The sequence below is a fragment of the Bos taurus genome, chromosome 14 (genome assembly GCF_002263795.3).
Source record: "Bos taurus isolate L1 Dominette 01449 registration number 42190680 breed Hereford chromosome 14, ARS-UCD2.0, whole genome shotgun sequence".
NCBI classification, from domain to species: Eukaryota; Metazoa; Chordata; class Mammalia; order Artiodactyla; family Bovidae; genus Bos; species Bos taurus.
In genome coordinates this window covers 24,831,132-24,845,397 of record NC_037341.1, presented here as the reverse complement: position 1 = coordinate 24,845,397, position 14,266 = coordinate 24,831,132, and positions in this window count along the sequence as shown.

The window sequence follows — 14,266 nt, the reverse complement described above, 5'->3', positions numbered from 1 at the left end:
AAACAGAAGAGGACACTCAATACACCCGTGAGCCCCTGGGAGATCTCAGATACCTATTCAGGACTGCAAATGAGTGCCAGTCTAATGAACACCCCCAAAACTAAGTTTCTGGGGATAAGATTTCTCAGGATAGTGCTAAAAAGCCAACACAGCTTGGCAGGGGTTATACTCTAAAACAGACAGGAGGTAGATTTCCTGATCCCTGAATGAGGAGGGGCTTGAGTCAGCTTGAATGAGACATGATGCTTCTGGGTAAATAGCTCCAACTAAGTTAAAGAAAGTCTCACAGTCCTCAAGGAAAACATTCAGATTCTACAGGATCTCAAAAAATGAGCTGGAGAGTTCTCAGGGTGGCTACAGTCTCTCTTTGGGGGATCCTTCTCCTGGCGAGGGGAATTTGGAGTTGACTAATACCCCTACCAATTCCTATTATCCCCATATTGATGCTGCTTATGATTGCTCCATATATTTTCAATTGTCTAACCTGTTTTGTCTCTGCCCAGGTCAACAAGCTACAACATGCAGTGCCAGTTCAACAAGGATATATAAAACTACAGCCAACCACAGAAAATATCACTCATCCTTAGATGGACACCACTATAAGGACTCTGAGGCTTAAGACTAGCAAGAGGGGGAGGCCCAATGCCCCTCACCATCCCAGTTCAGCAGGAAGTAGCCAGAAAGACTTCTATGCCCTTATTCCCAAAGAATTGGGCCTCCCATCTCTTGAGGGGGGAATGTTAGGTAGTTAGAATAGGAAAAAGGAGTCCAAAATGGTGATGGCTAAAAGATAAAGAGGGGAAAAGCCCACAAAAATAGAACAAAGGAAGGTCCAAGGACTGGAGTGAGGACCTCAAGTAAAACAAACAGCCCTCCTGGCTAGCCCAATTTATATAGGGCAGGCTCCTGGGGAGGAGAAAAAAACATATAAAAAGAGGAGCCAAAATTGAGCCCAGGACTTCTCTTCACCTCTTTTGCGTCTGCCTGCCCTCACACCTCAAGGATGCATTTACCTGCCAATAAAACTGAGCTGTAACACTGGTCCGTCCGTCACTTCAAATTTTTGCTGTGGCAAGACAGAGCCTGGGAGATTACACACTCCCCCGACAACACTACTGAGAATGGTATGCAATTTAAAACTTATGAATTGTTTATTTCCAGAATTTTCCATTTAGTATTTCCAGGCTGAAGTTGACTGTGGGTTACTGAAACCACGGAAAGTGAAACTTCAGATAAGGGGGACTGCTCTACCCATAATCCCACTATTGAAGCAATACTGTGAACATCTTGGTGGATATTGTGCTGTCTTTTTCTCTGTTTTAAGTGATCATCAGGCCTGTCTGGAAAATAATGATCAAAGATAATTCATGTTCTCCAGTCGTGTTCCCCATTTCCATCTAAATTATATACAACTCTCAGCCAGGGTTTCACTGGGTTGGTTGGTTTTTCTTTCTGGAAAGCCATTCCATCCGCCTTACAATACTGTCCTGTTTTGGTTTCCTATGGCTGCGGTGTCAAATTACTATGAACTCTGTGGCTTCCAACAGAGCTGGAATCTCACTGAGCTAAAACCAAGGCTCTGCTCCTGTCTGGAGGCTCCGGGGGAGAATCTGGTTCTCTGCTTTTTCCAATCTATTGAGGGCGCCTGCATCCCCTAGTTCATGGCCTCTGTCTTCCAGGTTAGCAAGTGTGACTTGAGTCTCCCACTGCCATATCTCGGGTTCTCTCTTCTGCATTCACACTTCCCTGTGACTACAGCTTGGAAAGGACTCATGTGATTAGAGTGGGCACATCTAGATGATCCAGGATAATCTTGCCCTTTCAAGGTCCTTAAATCAGAATCTTTTTGTCCATGTAAGTTAATATTCATCCTTTTTGACGTGAAGTTGTGAACATCTTTGGGGAGCATTCTGATGAGGTTTCATTATTTTCAAAAGCAATTTATATCATTTATAAAGCAATATGCCGGGACTCTTAGCATGGCTAAGACTCATGCTCCCAATGCAGGGGGCCCGGGTTTGATCCCTGATCAAGGAACTGGATTTCACATGCCACAACTAAGACCTGGTAAAACCAAATAAATAAATATATATATTTTTTAAAGCAATATGCTATATAATGGGTATTTCCTGGTGCCTCAGACAATAAAGAATCTGCCTGCAATGCAGGAGACCAGGGTTCAATCCCTGGATCAGTAAGATTCCCTGGAGTAGGAAATGGCAACACACTCTAGTATTCTTGCCTAGAGAGTTCCATGGACAGAGGAGCCTAGCAGGCTACAGTCCAAGGGGTCACAAAAGAGTCGGACTCAACTGAGTGACTAACACTTTTTTTTAATGCTATATATGCATATTCTTCATCAGATATCTTATTCATTAATCTTTGCTAAAGTAGATTTGGATGTTTTGTGTTGTCCTAACCATGACTGTGTTCTAATTTCCACACTCTTTATATATCTAGAAACAGGTAATCTGTCTATACCTTGTCATTTGTCAATACCCTCTAAATAAAGGATATATATGTTAAAGGTGGCAAGCCACACAACAGTGATCATAAATCTAGTCTACTTTGCAACTAAAATCTCTTGAATGTTAAGACCACATATAGAGTGATATTTTCCACTCATTCACGCAGTGACAACCAGGCCCATTTTCAGTCAACGTTCCAAGCTGATTTTAAGCCCTAGTGAAGAAATTTAGGAATAAAAGCAAGGTGAAGCAAGGAATGCTTTCTGAATATTGAAACAAAGGGAGTCTATACTCACTTGGGCAAAGAAGGGCAGTTGAAGTGACCTTAACAATGGAGGCGAGAAGCTTCATTGAAAGAACAAGCCACCAAGCATGGACACTTGAGTTTATCAGGATATAGACTCACACAGCACACAGGATTCTATACTGCATGAACAAGATGACATGGATTTGTTAGCTATGCTCAAAGTACTAATGGAAAGAGCATGCTGTGAAACTTGAACAAGATAAGTACAATAAATAAGAGGAAGTATGGTTTCATGAAACAGGTAACAGGCCAATGGAGTTGAATTTCTATGCTTTCTATCAGTTTGTGTTGGTAAGATATGCATGGGACTGACACCATGAATTGCTATGATTGCTGTAGATCAGAAATGAGTAACATAATCTCTGTCCTGAAGGGGCTGTTATGAGAGCAAGGTAAACAGAAATGTAAACAAATAATTACATGAGGGGATGAGCTAAAATTAGACTCTGAACTGGAAGCTTCGAGAATCCGGGTGATTCAAATGTCTGCTCTTTTTCACTTAGGGTGTGGGTAGGTACAAATGGTGACTGGGGAGCTCAAAGAGGAAGTGAAATTTGACTTGTAACATGAATGGGAGGTCAGAGGACAGGGAAATTACTGAGTCAGAACAGCTTTGCAAAGGCCTGAGTGTGTGGACAGGCACGTTGTTACACCTGGTCAAGCATCCCTTTCAGGCTTCTGAAGCTCAGAGCAATCACAAGTGAGCAGAAGCCAGAAGCCAGGGAACCATATACTCAGGACCCAAACTACAATTTTCACTATCTGTCCTCCCATTTCTCACCTATTTACTTCTGTTATCATTAGTAGCCCAGCTTCTCCAGCTGTTGACTAGGTCAGGACACTCACTCTGAACTTCATCTCCTCTCCACCCCTCTCCTCCCAACTCTTTGGGAGTTAACATAACAGCCCCTTCAGGACAGAGACTATGTTACTCATTTCTGATCTGTAGCAATCATAGCAACTCTTAGTCCTTTGTCCTGTGTAATCCTGGGTTCTTAAACCTGTGCACCTTAGGACCGAGAGATAAGCATCTTCCTTGCTTCCTTTTGCTATATTCACGTGATATATTTTTCTCCTTCAGGAACCAGAATTCCTTAGAAGTTAATGACATCAGGCTTTATCATCTATTGTCCTGTTGGGAATCCACCTGATTCATGAAAGGCTTTGACTCTGGGCTAACCGAGTCCCTCTTCCCTAGCCCATCATTAACCTTGATGGCATCTGTGCCCACGTGCCTGACCCAGTTATCTCGAAGCCTGTTATTCTGTGACCTTCTCACCTCCAGCCAAGTTTTTCTGTGCCATATGCCAGCTAGTAGTGTCATCTCATCTCTCTCTAGCACTCATGGTTTGTGATCTTTTTTTTTTTTTGGCTGCACCATGTGACTTGTGGTATCTTGTATCTTACTTCCCCAAACAGGATTTGAACCTGGGCCCTCCACAGTGGAAGTACAGAGTCCTAACCACTGAATCTCTAGGGAATTCCCTGCAATTATTTTATATTTTGGTTTGTTTATAGTCAATTTTACCCACTAGATGCTCTGTAAAGACTGGAATCTTCTCTGCTTTGTTTATATTTATCCCCAGCTCTTAGCACTGTTTGGGTGCATAGATACAAATTTGTGTCAGAAAATATTTAGAGATATACAGTGGGAAAGATAAAGAAAGGCTCCTAAAAAGTATCAGTGCCATGCTAGGAGCTGGGCTTTACCTTGGGAACACATGGGAGCCTCCAGGAGATGGCCCCTAGGACATGGGAGAAAATGTATATTCTAACAAAGATGTGTTCAGTTCAGTTCAGTCGCTGATTCGTGTCCAACTCTTTGCAACCCCATGAACCACAGCACGCCAGGCCTCCCTGTCTATCACCAACTCCCGGAGCCTACTCAAACTCATGTTCATTGAGTCGGTGATGCCATCCAACCTTCTCATCCTCTGTCATCTCCTTCTCTTCCTGCCTTCAATCTTTCCCAGCATCAGGGTCTTTTTCAATGAGTCAGCTCTTCGCATCAGGTGGCCAAAGTATTGGAGTTTCAGCTTCAACATCACTCCTTCCAATGAACACCCAGGACTGATCTCCTTTAGGATGGACTGGTTGGATCTCCTTGCAGTCCAAGGGACTCTAAAGAGTCTTCTCCAACACCACAGTTAAAAGGCATCAATTCTTCCGTGCTCAGCTTTCTCTATAGTCCAACTCTCACAACCATACATGACTACTGGAAAAACCATAGCCTTGACTAGACAGACCTTTGTTGGCAAAGTAATGTCTCTGTTTTTTAATATGCTGTCTAGGTTGGTCATAACTTTCCTTCCAAGGAGTAAACATCTTTTAATAAATTTCATAGCTGCAATCACCATCTGCAGTGATTTTGTAGCCCCCCAAAATAAAGTTTTTCACTGTTTCCACTGTTTCCCCATCTATTTGCCATGAAGTGATGGGACCAGATGCCTTGATCTTAGTTTTCTGAATGTTGAGCTTTAAGCCAACTTTTTCACTCTCCTCTTTCACTTTCATCAAGAGACTCTTCAGTTCTTCTTCAGTTTTTGCCACAAAGGTGGTGTCATCTGCATATCTGAGGTTATTGATATTTCTCCTGCAATCTTGATTTCAGCTTGTGCTTCATCCATCCCAGCATTTCTCATGATGTACTCTGCATATAAGTTAAATAAGCAGAGTGACAATATACAGCCTTGATGTACTCCTTTTCCTATTTGGAACCAGTCTGTTGTTCATGTCCAGTTCTAACTGTTGCTTCCTGACCTGCATACAGGTTTCTCAAGAGACAGGTCAGGTGGTCTGGTATTCCCATCTCTTTCAGAATTTTCCACAGTTCATTGTGATCCACACAGTCAAAGGCTTTGGCATAGTCAATAAAGCAGAAATAGATGTTTTTCTGGAACTCTTGCTTTTTTGATGATCCAGCGGATGTTGGCAATTTGATCTGTGGTTCCTCTGCCTTTTCTAAAAGCAGCTTGAACATCTGGAAGTTCACGGTTCATGTATTGCTGAAGCCTGGCTTGGAGAATTTTGAACATTACTTTACTAGCGTGTGAGATGAGTGCAATTGTGTGGTAGTTTGAGCATTCTTTGGCATTTCCTTTCTTTGGGATTGGAATGAAAACTGATCATTCTGTCGTTTTTGAGATTGCATCCAAGTATTGCATTTCGGACTCTCTTGTTGACTATGATGGCTACTCCATTTCTTCTAAGGGATTCCTGCCACAGTAGTAGAAAAAATGGGCATCTGAGTTAAACTCACCCATTCCAGTCCATTTTAGTTCGTGAATTCAAGGAAAACAAAGATGTGTACTCAACTGTTAATAGCAGCTTTATCCATATTAGCCCAAAACACTGAACACATCCCAGATTTCCATCAATTGTTGAAAAGACAAACTCATTGTGATTTATTCATACAAAGCTTACTGTTCAGCAAAAAAAAAAGAAAAGAAAAAGAATGAAGTAGTGTTCCAGGTAACCATGTGGATGTACCTTAAGAGCTCTGGGCTGAGGGAAGGAAGTCAGACGTGCTTCATAACTCCATTTATATCAAAGTCTAGAAAAGAGGAGTAAACCAACAAAAAGCAGATCAGTGGTTGCCAGGAATCAGGAAGGGACACCAGGCTTCCTGACAACAGAGCACAAGAAAGCATTTTAGGGTGATGGAAATTCCTACATCACAAGCATGGTGGTGGTCACATGACTCCACATGTGTCATAATACATCCATGGCACACTTACAACTGAGGAACATTATTGTAAGCTATACCTCAGTAAAACTGACTGAAAATGGGTATGTGGATATACAAATACTATCAATTACTAAGAGAAACTGAGGAAAAGCAGACTTTATGAGGATGTCAGGGATGTCCCTGATGGGCCAGTGGCTAAGACTCTGGGGGCTGGGTTCAAGGAGCTAGATCCCACACGCCACAACTAGGAGGTCACGTGCTGCTACTGAGAGAGCCTGCGTGCTGCAACTAAGACCCAGTGTGGCCAGATAAATAAAACTAGGTATTTTTTTGAAAAGGGATGTCAGAAACACTGAGTTGATCCTTCCCCCTCCCTGCCTTCAAGGAAGATTGTCCAGGAGCAACCGTCACTGGTAGGTATGTTGGGGCTCCCTTGGGTACACTGACAGTGGAAATTTTTGTTTTCTTCCTGTGAGGTTACTTAGAGCTTTAATACAATAATGAGGACTTCTGATTCTTAGTTTTGTCTTTTTTTCTTTAAGGTCTCAGAATTGCCACTGCTGCTGCTGCTGCTGCTAAGTTTCTCCAGTCGTATCCGACTCCGTGCGACCCCATAGACGGCAGCCCACCAGGCTCCCCCGTCCCTGGGATTCTCAGGCAAGAACACTGGAGTGGGTTGCCATTTCCTTCTCCAGGGGATCTTCCCGACCCAGGAATTGATCCCAGGTCTCCTACACTGTGGGCAGATTCTTTACTAACTGAGCCACTGCTGCTAAGTCGCTTCAGTTGTGTCCAACTCTGTGCAACCCCGTAGACGGCAGCCCACCAGGCTCCCCCGTCCCTGAGATTCTCCAGGCAAGAACACTGGAGTGGGTTGCCATTTCCTTCTCCAATGCATGAAAGTGAAAAGTGAAAGTGAAGTCGCTCAGTCATGTCCGACTGTTAGCGACCCCATGGACTGCAGCCCACCAAGCTCCTCTGTCCATGGGATTTTCCAGGCAAGAGTACTGGAGTGGGGTGTCATTGCCTTCTCTGCAGAATTGCCACTAGAAATGTATAATTGCAAAGAAAGTAGATTTGACTCAGGCAGACACGGGATCAGATCTTGTCACTGTCACTTATCAACTGGCATTGTTACTTACTATTGGACATATTATTAAACTGCATAAAGCTTTAGCTGTTCTCTTCCAAAGAATGGAAATAATAGAACAGTCTAGAGATTTGCCAAGAAGGAAGTCAAATAGTTCCTCTGGAGTGGCAGGTGACAGCTGCTAGATGGGCTTGGCAAATGCCTCTAGATTTAGCAGGTACGGGGACAGTGTACTCACATGGATTTGGAGAGTGTGTCACTTACCAGGGAGCAGGCAACATGAGCCACTTGACCCTCACGTCCCACTGGAGCGATGAGGCGGTCAGTGGATGTGAACACACCGTGGTCCTGCATCATAGCTCAGGAATTCGCATCTTTGGAAATCCCCAGCCTTCTCCAGGAAAGTGAAAGTTGCTCAGTCTTGTCTGACTTTTTGTGACCCCATGGACTATAACCCACCAGCCTCCTCTGTCCCTGGGGATTCTCCAAGCAAGACTACTGGAGTGGGTTGCCATTCCCTCCTCCAGGGAATCGTCCCACCCAGGGCTCGAACCCAAGTCTCCTGCATTGCAGGAAGATTCTTTACTGTCTGAGCCACCAGGGAAGCCACAGCCTTATTCAGAGGCTGCTGGCAAACCTGCGCCCTCTGTCCTCTGGAGAGAACTATTACATTAATTATCCTGAGAGGTCGGCAAGTCTTCCCTGGGGCAGGGAGGGTGTGGTCCTCATCATCCCCAGGGTGTCTCTGGGCAGAGGATACTCTTGATCTCTACTCTCCTAGAATGGAAATAAATCTGAGCAAATTGACTGATGATGCCTAACACGGAGAAATGTAAAAGATTTGTGGAGAATTAGCTCCCAACGGGATTGAAGAATAAAATGCATGCAAAGTACTCAGCATCGTGTTTTCTACAAAGTAATTGCATCATAAATTCAGATAGCAATAATATTGACAATTACAATGATGAGGCAACACAGTGGGGGAAAAACAAGGCTTATTTTCTTTAAACCTGGCATCTCATGCCTCTTAGAGGGGAAACTGCTTATTGGGGGAAATGTGCTGATAAGTGCTTGCAGTAAAATGTGAGCACACCACTCCCCCACCTGAGGTTGCATATTTGCTGATGCCAGGATGAAGAGAAGGGCAGGGGGTGGGGGTGGGGGGAGGTGGAGGTGCTGCTGTCTTTAAGACTGGGAAGAAATTTGTTCTAAAGCCAAGTTTCTCAGAGTGGTCTCTAGACAAGCATCAGTACTACCTGGGGGCTCAGGACTCTCGGTTCCCACCTCAGATCTGTGTGCTCAGTCACAGTCATGTCTGACTCTTTGCGACCTCATGGACTGTAGGCTCCTCTGTCCTTGGGATTTCCCTGGCAGGAATACTGGAGTGCGTTGCCATGCCCTTTTCCAGGGGGTCTTCCCGACCCAGGGATCCAACCCGAATCTCCCATGTCTCCCACTTTGCAGGAGGATTTTTCACCTGATTAGCCATTGGGGAACCCATCTAGTAGATCAGAAACACCAGGGTGGGGCCAGCAATCTGTGTTTCTAACAAGACCCCAGAGGATCCTGGGGCGGGACACTTTAGCCCTAGAAAGGCTGTGGGGTGGGAGAGGGGTAAGGAATTTGTAAGCCTGGACTCTTTGTGGAAGAAAAATGTGAGGGCTCCTCAGTGGTGGTAGACTTAAAACAGCTAAGAAAATATTCATAGTTTTTTTTTTTTTTTTTTTAATGTTTACTTATTTGGCTGCACTAAAGGAGATCAGCCCTGGGATTTCTTTGGAAGGTATGATGCTAAAGCTGAAACTCCAGTACTTTGGCCACCTCATGCGAAGAGTTGACTCATTGGAAAAGACTGTGATGCTGGGAGGGATTGGGGGCAGGAGGAGAAGGGGATAACAGAGGATGAGATGGCTGGATGGCATCACTGACTCGATGGACGTGAGTCTGAGTGAACTCCGGGAGTTGGTGATGGACAGGGAGGCCTGGCGTGCTGCGATTCATGGGGTCGCAAAGACTCAGACATGACAGAGCGACTGAACTGAACTGAACTGAAGTCTTAGCTATGGCATTCAAACTCTTAGTTGCTGCATATGGGATCTAGTTCCCTGAACAGGGATCGAGCCCAGGGTTTCTAACATGGGTTTTTAACAGCAGTTTGCACTGATGTTACTGCTGCCAGGATTCACAACTCTCCATTAACGTGGTGGGGAGGCAGGCAGATAAAATGCTCCCGTGGTGAAAGCAAAGACACATGTCAAGAAGCAGGATCTCAGGAGGCAGAGAGAGTCATGATGATGGAAGCCCTCAGAGAAAGGAAGCGACATGTTGGAAAGGGTGTTGAATTCTGTGAGCTTTGAGCCAATTTTATCTATAAATCAGTGGGCTGGAGTGGGCTTCCCCGGTTGCTCGGATGGTAAAGAATCCGCCTGCAATGCAGGAGACCTGAGTTCAATCCCTGGGTCAGGAAGATATCCCCTGGAGAAGGGACTGGCTACCCAGTCCAATATTCTTCCCTGGAGAATCCCATGGACAGAGGAGCCTGGCAGGCTATATAGTTCATGGGGTCGCAGAGTCAGACACGACTGAGAAACATTCTCACATGAGCTAGAAGAGAGAGAATCAGCTTACACATGGGCCATGGTAATAACATTTCAGTAATCAGATCATTCCCACAGAGATCTTGAGTACTGGTAAGGGAATACCAAGGAAGGATAAGAATAATTTTTCCAAAAAAAAAAAGAAGAAGAATTTTTCCTTAAGAAAAATAAGGATTATTCTTCTTTAAGAATTGCAGGCAGATTCTTTACCAACTGAGCTACAAGGGAAGCCCTTTTAAGAATAAGGCTGAAGTCTAATGAGTGTGATACCACCCTGTTTAATTGAATCCTTTCTGTGATGAGACATAAAGAACCTGAGCTTCAGAAATCCGATGTTCTAAATCTCCTTGCTTCCCGGGTGGCTCAGATGGTTAAGAATCTGAGCCATAGAACTGCCTTATGATCCAGCAACCCCACTGCTGGGCATACACACTGAGGAAACCAGAAGGGAAAGAGACACGTGTACCCCAATGTTCATCGCAGCACTGTTTATAATAGCCAAGACATGGAAGCAACCTAGATGTCCATCAGCAGATGAATGGATAAGCAAGCTGTGGTACATATACACAATGGAGTATTACTCAGCCATTAAAAAGAATACATTTGAATCAGTTCTAATGAGGTGGATGAAACTGGAGCCTATTATACAGAGTGAAGTAAGCCAGAAGGAAAAACATAAATACAGTATTCTAACGCATATATATGGAATTTAGAAAGATGGTAACAATAACCCTGTGTACGAGACAGCAAAAGAGACACTGATGTATAGAACAGTCTTATGGACTCTGTGGGAGAGGGAGAGGGTGGGAAGATTTGGGAGAATGACATTGTAACATGTAAAATATCATGTAAGAAACGAGTTGCCAGTCCAGGTTCGATCCACGATACTGGATGCTTGGGGCTGGTGCACTGGGACGACCCAGAGGGATGGTATGGGGAGGGAGGAGGGAGGAGGGTTCAGGATGGGGAACACATGTATACCTGTGGTGGATTCATTTTGATATTTGTCAAAACTAATACAATTATGTAAAGTTTAAAAATAAAATAAAATTAAAAAAAAAAAAAAGAATCTGCCTGCAATGCAGGAGACCTGGCTTTGATCTCTGGGTCAGGAAGATCCCTTAGAGAACAAAATGGCAACCCACTCCAGTATTCTTGCCTGGAGAATCCCATGGACCGAAGAGCCTGACGCCAGTCCATGGGGTCACAAAAAGGCAGACACAACTTAGCGACTAAACAACAACAACACAGAGTGGAAACAGAAGTCCAGGTGGGGCAGACTGAAGACAGGCAGGGTGAGAAAGCACCCCGGGAGGCAAATGTTTCCAGAAGTCTGGCTAAGAATGGGGAGACGGAAGGAGATGCGGGGTAAGGGGAACATCGTTTGAAACTATATATTTGGATGGGAATGACTTAGTGAGGGAGAAAAAGACAAAGCAAGAGAGAAAGAGGGAAGAGAGAAGGGATAGTTACAGAGGCTAAGCTGACTGAGTGGGAAGAGGAGGCTGATGTTGGGAAAATGCACTTGGAAATGGCAGAACGAAGTGAAGGGCACAGGTGTTGGGGGGCTGGTGGTTTGGGGTGGAAGGAGGAGGAGGGAACCACCCCCCTGCCCCCACAGTCCTTTCTTCATTATCAAGGAACACAACCGCCATAACAGCAGAAGCGTATCTGAGCTGTTGTTCAAGAAAGTCTTTTTGAGAGAGTTTTTTCCCTTCTCCTGTTAAAGGTAAGCTGGGAAGTGAAAAATCTCAGAGTGGATAGCTGTAAATGCAAGTCTTTATCTGCTGGCTGGCAGCTGCCTTCCCAGGGAGAGCAGGAGATAGACGCCCTCAACTTCCTGATGATATTTCAAATGGCTTTCGAGTCCTTTAGGAAGCCAATCCTGGGTTGTGGGAGACACATCTCAAGGCTTCAGAGAAAGAATTCACAGCTGTAAGCCCTTTTTGTAAATGCCCTAAGAAACAGCAGTCAGGGCCCATGTCAGATGTTGGCTATGTATGTACTCAATTGTGTCTGACTCTTTGTGACCCCCAACTGTAGCCTGCCAGGCTCCTCTGTCCAAGATATTCTCCAACAAGAATACTGGAGTGGGTAGCCATTTCCTCCTTCAGGGGATCTTCCCTACCGAGGGATCGAACCCACTTCTGCATTGCAGGCAGATTCTTAACCACTGAGCCACCAGGGAAGCCCCAGGTGTTGGCTACAATAAATAGTAAATCCTCTGGGAAGCCTTAAGCCTCCTCAGATAGGCACTTCAGGGGAGCTGGGGATACCCAGGGATGAGGCCTGGGTAGTCAGAAACTGCTTCTGTTTGTACAGGTCTTGTACTGTGGCAGGCAAAATCATATGTGCTGAAGAGGAACTCAAAAGCCTCTTGATGAAAGTGAAAAAGGAGAGTGAAAAAGTTGGCTTAAAGCTCAACATTCAGAAAACGAAGATCATGGCATCTGGTCCCACCACTTCATGGCAAATAGATGGGGAAACAGTGGAAACAGTGTCAGACTTTATTTTTCTGGGCTCCAAAATCACTACAGATGGTGACTGCAGCCATGAAATTAAAAGACGCTTACTCCTTGGAAGGAAAGTTATGACCAACCTAGATAGCATATTCAAAAGCAGAGACATTACTTTGCCAACAAAGGTTCGTCTAGTCAAGGCTATGGTTTTTCCTGTGGTCATGTATGGATGTGAGAGTTGGACTGTGAAGAAAGCTGAGCACTGAAGAATTGATGCTTTAGAACTGTGGTGTTGGAGAAGACTCTTGAGAGTCCCTTGGACTGCTAGGAGATCCAACCAGTCCATTCTGAAGGAGACCAGCCCTGGGATTTCTTTGGAAAGAATGATGCTAAAGCTGAAACTCCAGTACTTTGGCCACCTCATGTGAAGACTTGACTCATTGGAAAAGACTCTGATGCTGGGAGGGATTGGGGGCAGGAGGAGAAGGGGATGGCAGAGGATGAGATGGCTGGATGACATCACTGACTCGATGGACATGAGTCTGAGTGAACTTCAGGAGTTGGTGATGGACAGGGAGGCCTGGCGTGCTGCGATTCATGGGGTCGCAAAGAGTCGGACACGACTGAGCGACTGATCTGATCTGATCTGATCTGAGAGTCTGTGGTTTTCTAGGCCAAGGCCTGGTGGAGAGGAAGGCTCAAAGTGGCAAGGCTGGAGTTCGCTCCGGCAGGGAATCTTTGTCACTCTCCATCAGCAGGGTCACATCAGTCGCTAATGTTTAACTGAATGAAGTAAACTTGCAAGCTGTTTTCTGGCCTTTTTTCCAGCCGAGGTGACTCTCTTCTGAACTCAGAGCATCTATTGCTAGACCAAGTGGGTTTCAGGGAAGAGTGTTCATAGGCAAAATGTGGGCTGTGGGAGGAAGGGTGTTTGCCTTTCTTCTCATTGTTTGGTGGTGAGGGAAGAGGGAAGTCCTGTGGGCAGCCAGAAGTTAGCATCGTCCCCCTGATCCGGGGGCCTTATCCGGGTAGCAGAGCTCAGCTGCACTGGCTTCATCCTGAGGGGGAGCTAGGACTCTGCTCTGCACCGTGTTGGACTGCTTTCCCTTCGTCTCTGCTTCCCTCTGCCCTGGTTAGTAACTGCATGAAGCTGCCCTTGGGAACTCAGGGAAGGCCTAGGAGACTAAAGCATTTTTCTTCAAACATAAACAGGGACCCAGAAAGGCTTTTGTAGCCAGGAGCCACCCTGCCCCCTCCCTCCAGGGTCCTGCTGGATTTCAGCTGCACGAATAGTTGGACATATCTGTGAATATACTAAAAACCACTGATTGGTACACTCTAAATGGCTGAATTGTTTCGCGTGTAAGTTGCATCTCAAACACAGCTGTTAGCAAAAAGAGAATCATGTGACTAGTTATTTCAATTAAAGACTCAAATGTTATTTAGAACCTCCGTGGCCCACACGCTGACTTAGTTCAGGGTGGGCTTCCGTCTTCATGAGGAAAAGCAGTGAAATGGAGCCGCGGGGCGGCGATTTGGGGCGGAGGGACGGACCCCAGGCCGGGCCCTGGGTCCTGGGCGCTTCGGGCGAGCGCCCGCCCCTCCTCCGACCTGAGTCACCGCCGAGGCCCCACGCGGCGGGGATGCGGCGCTGAGC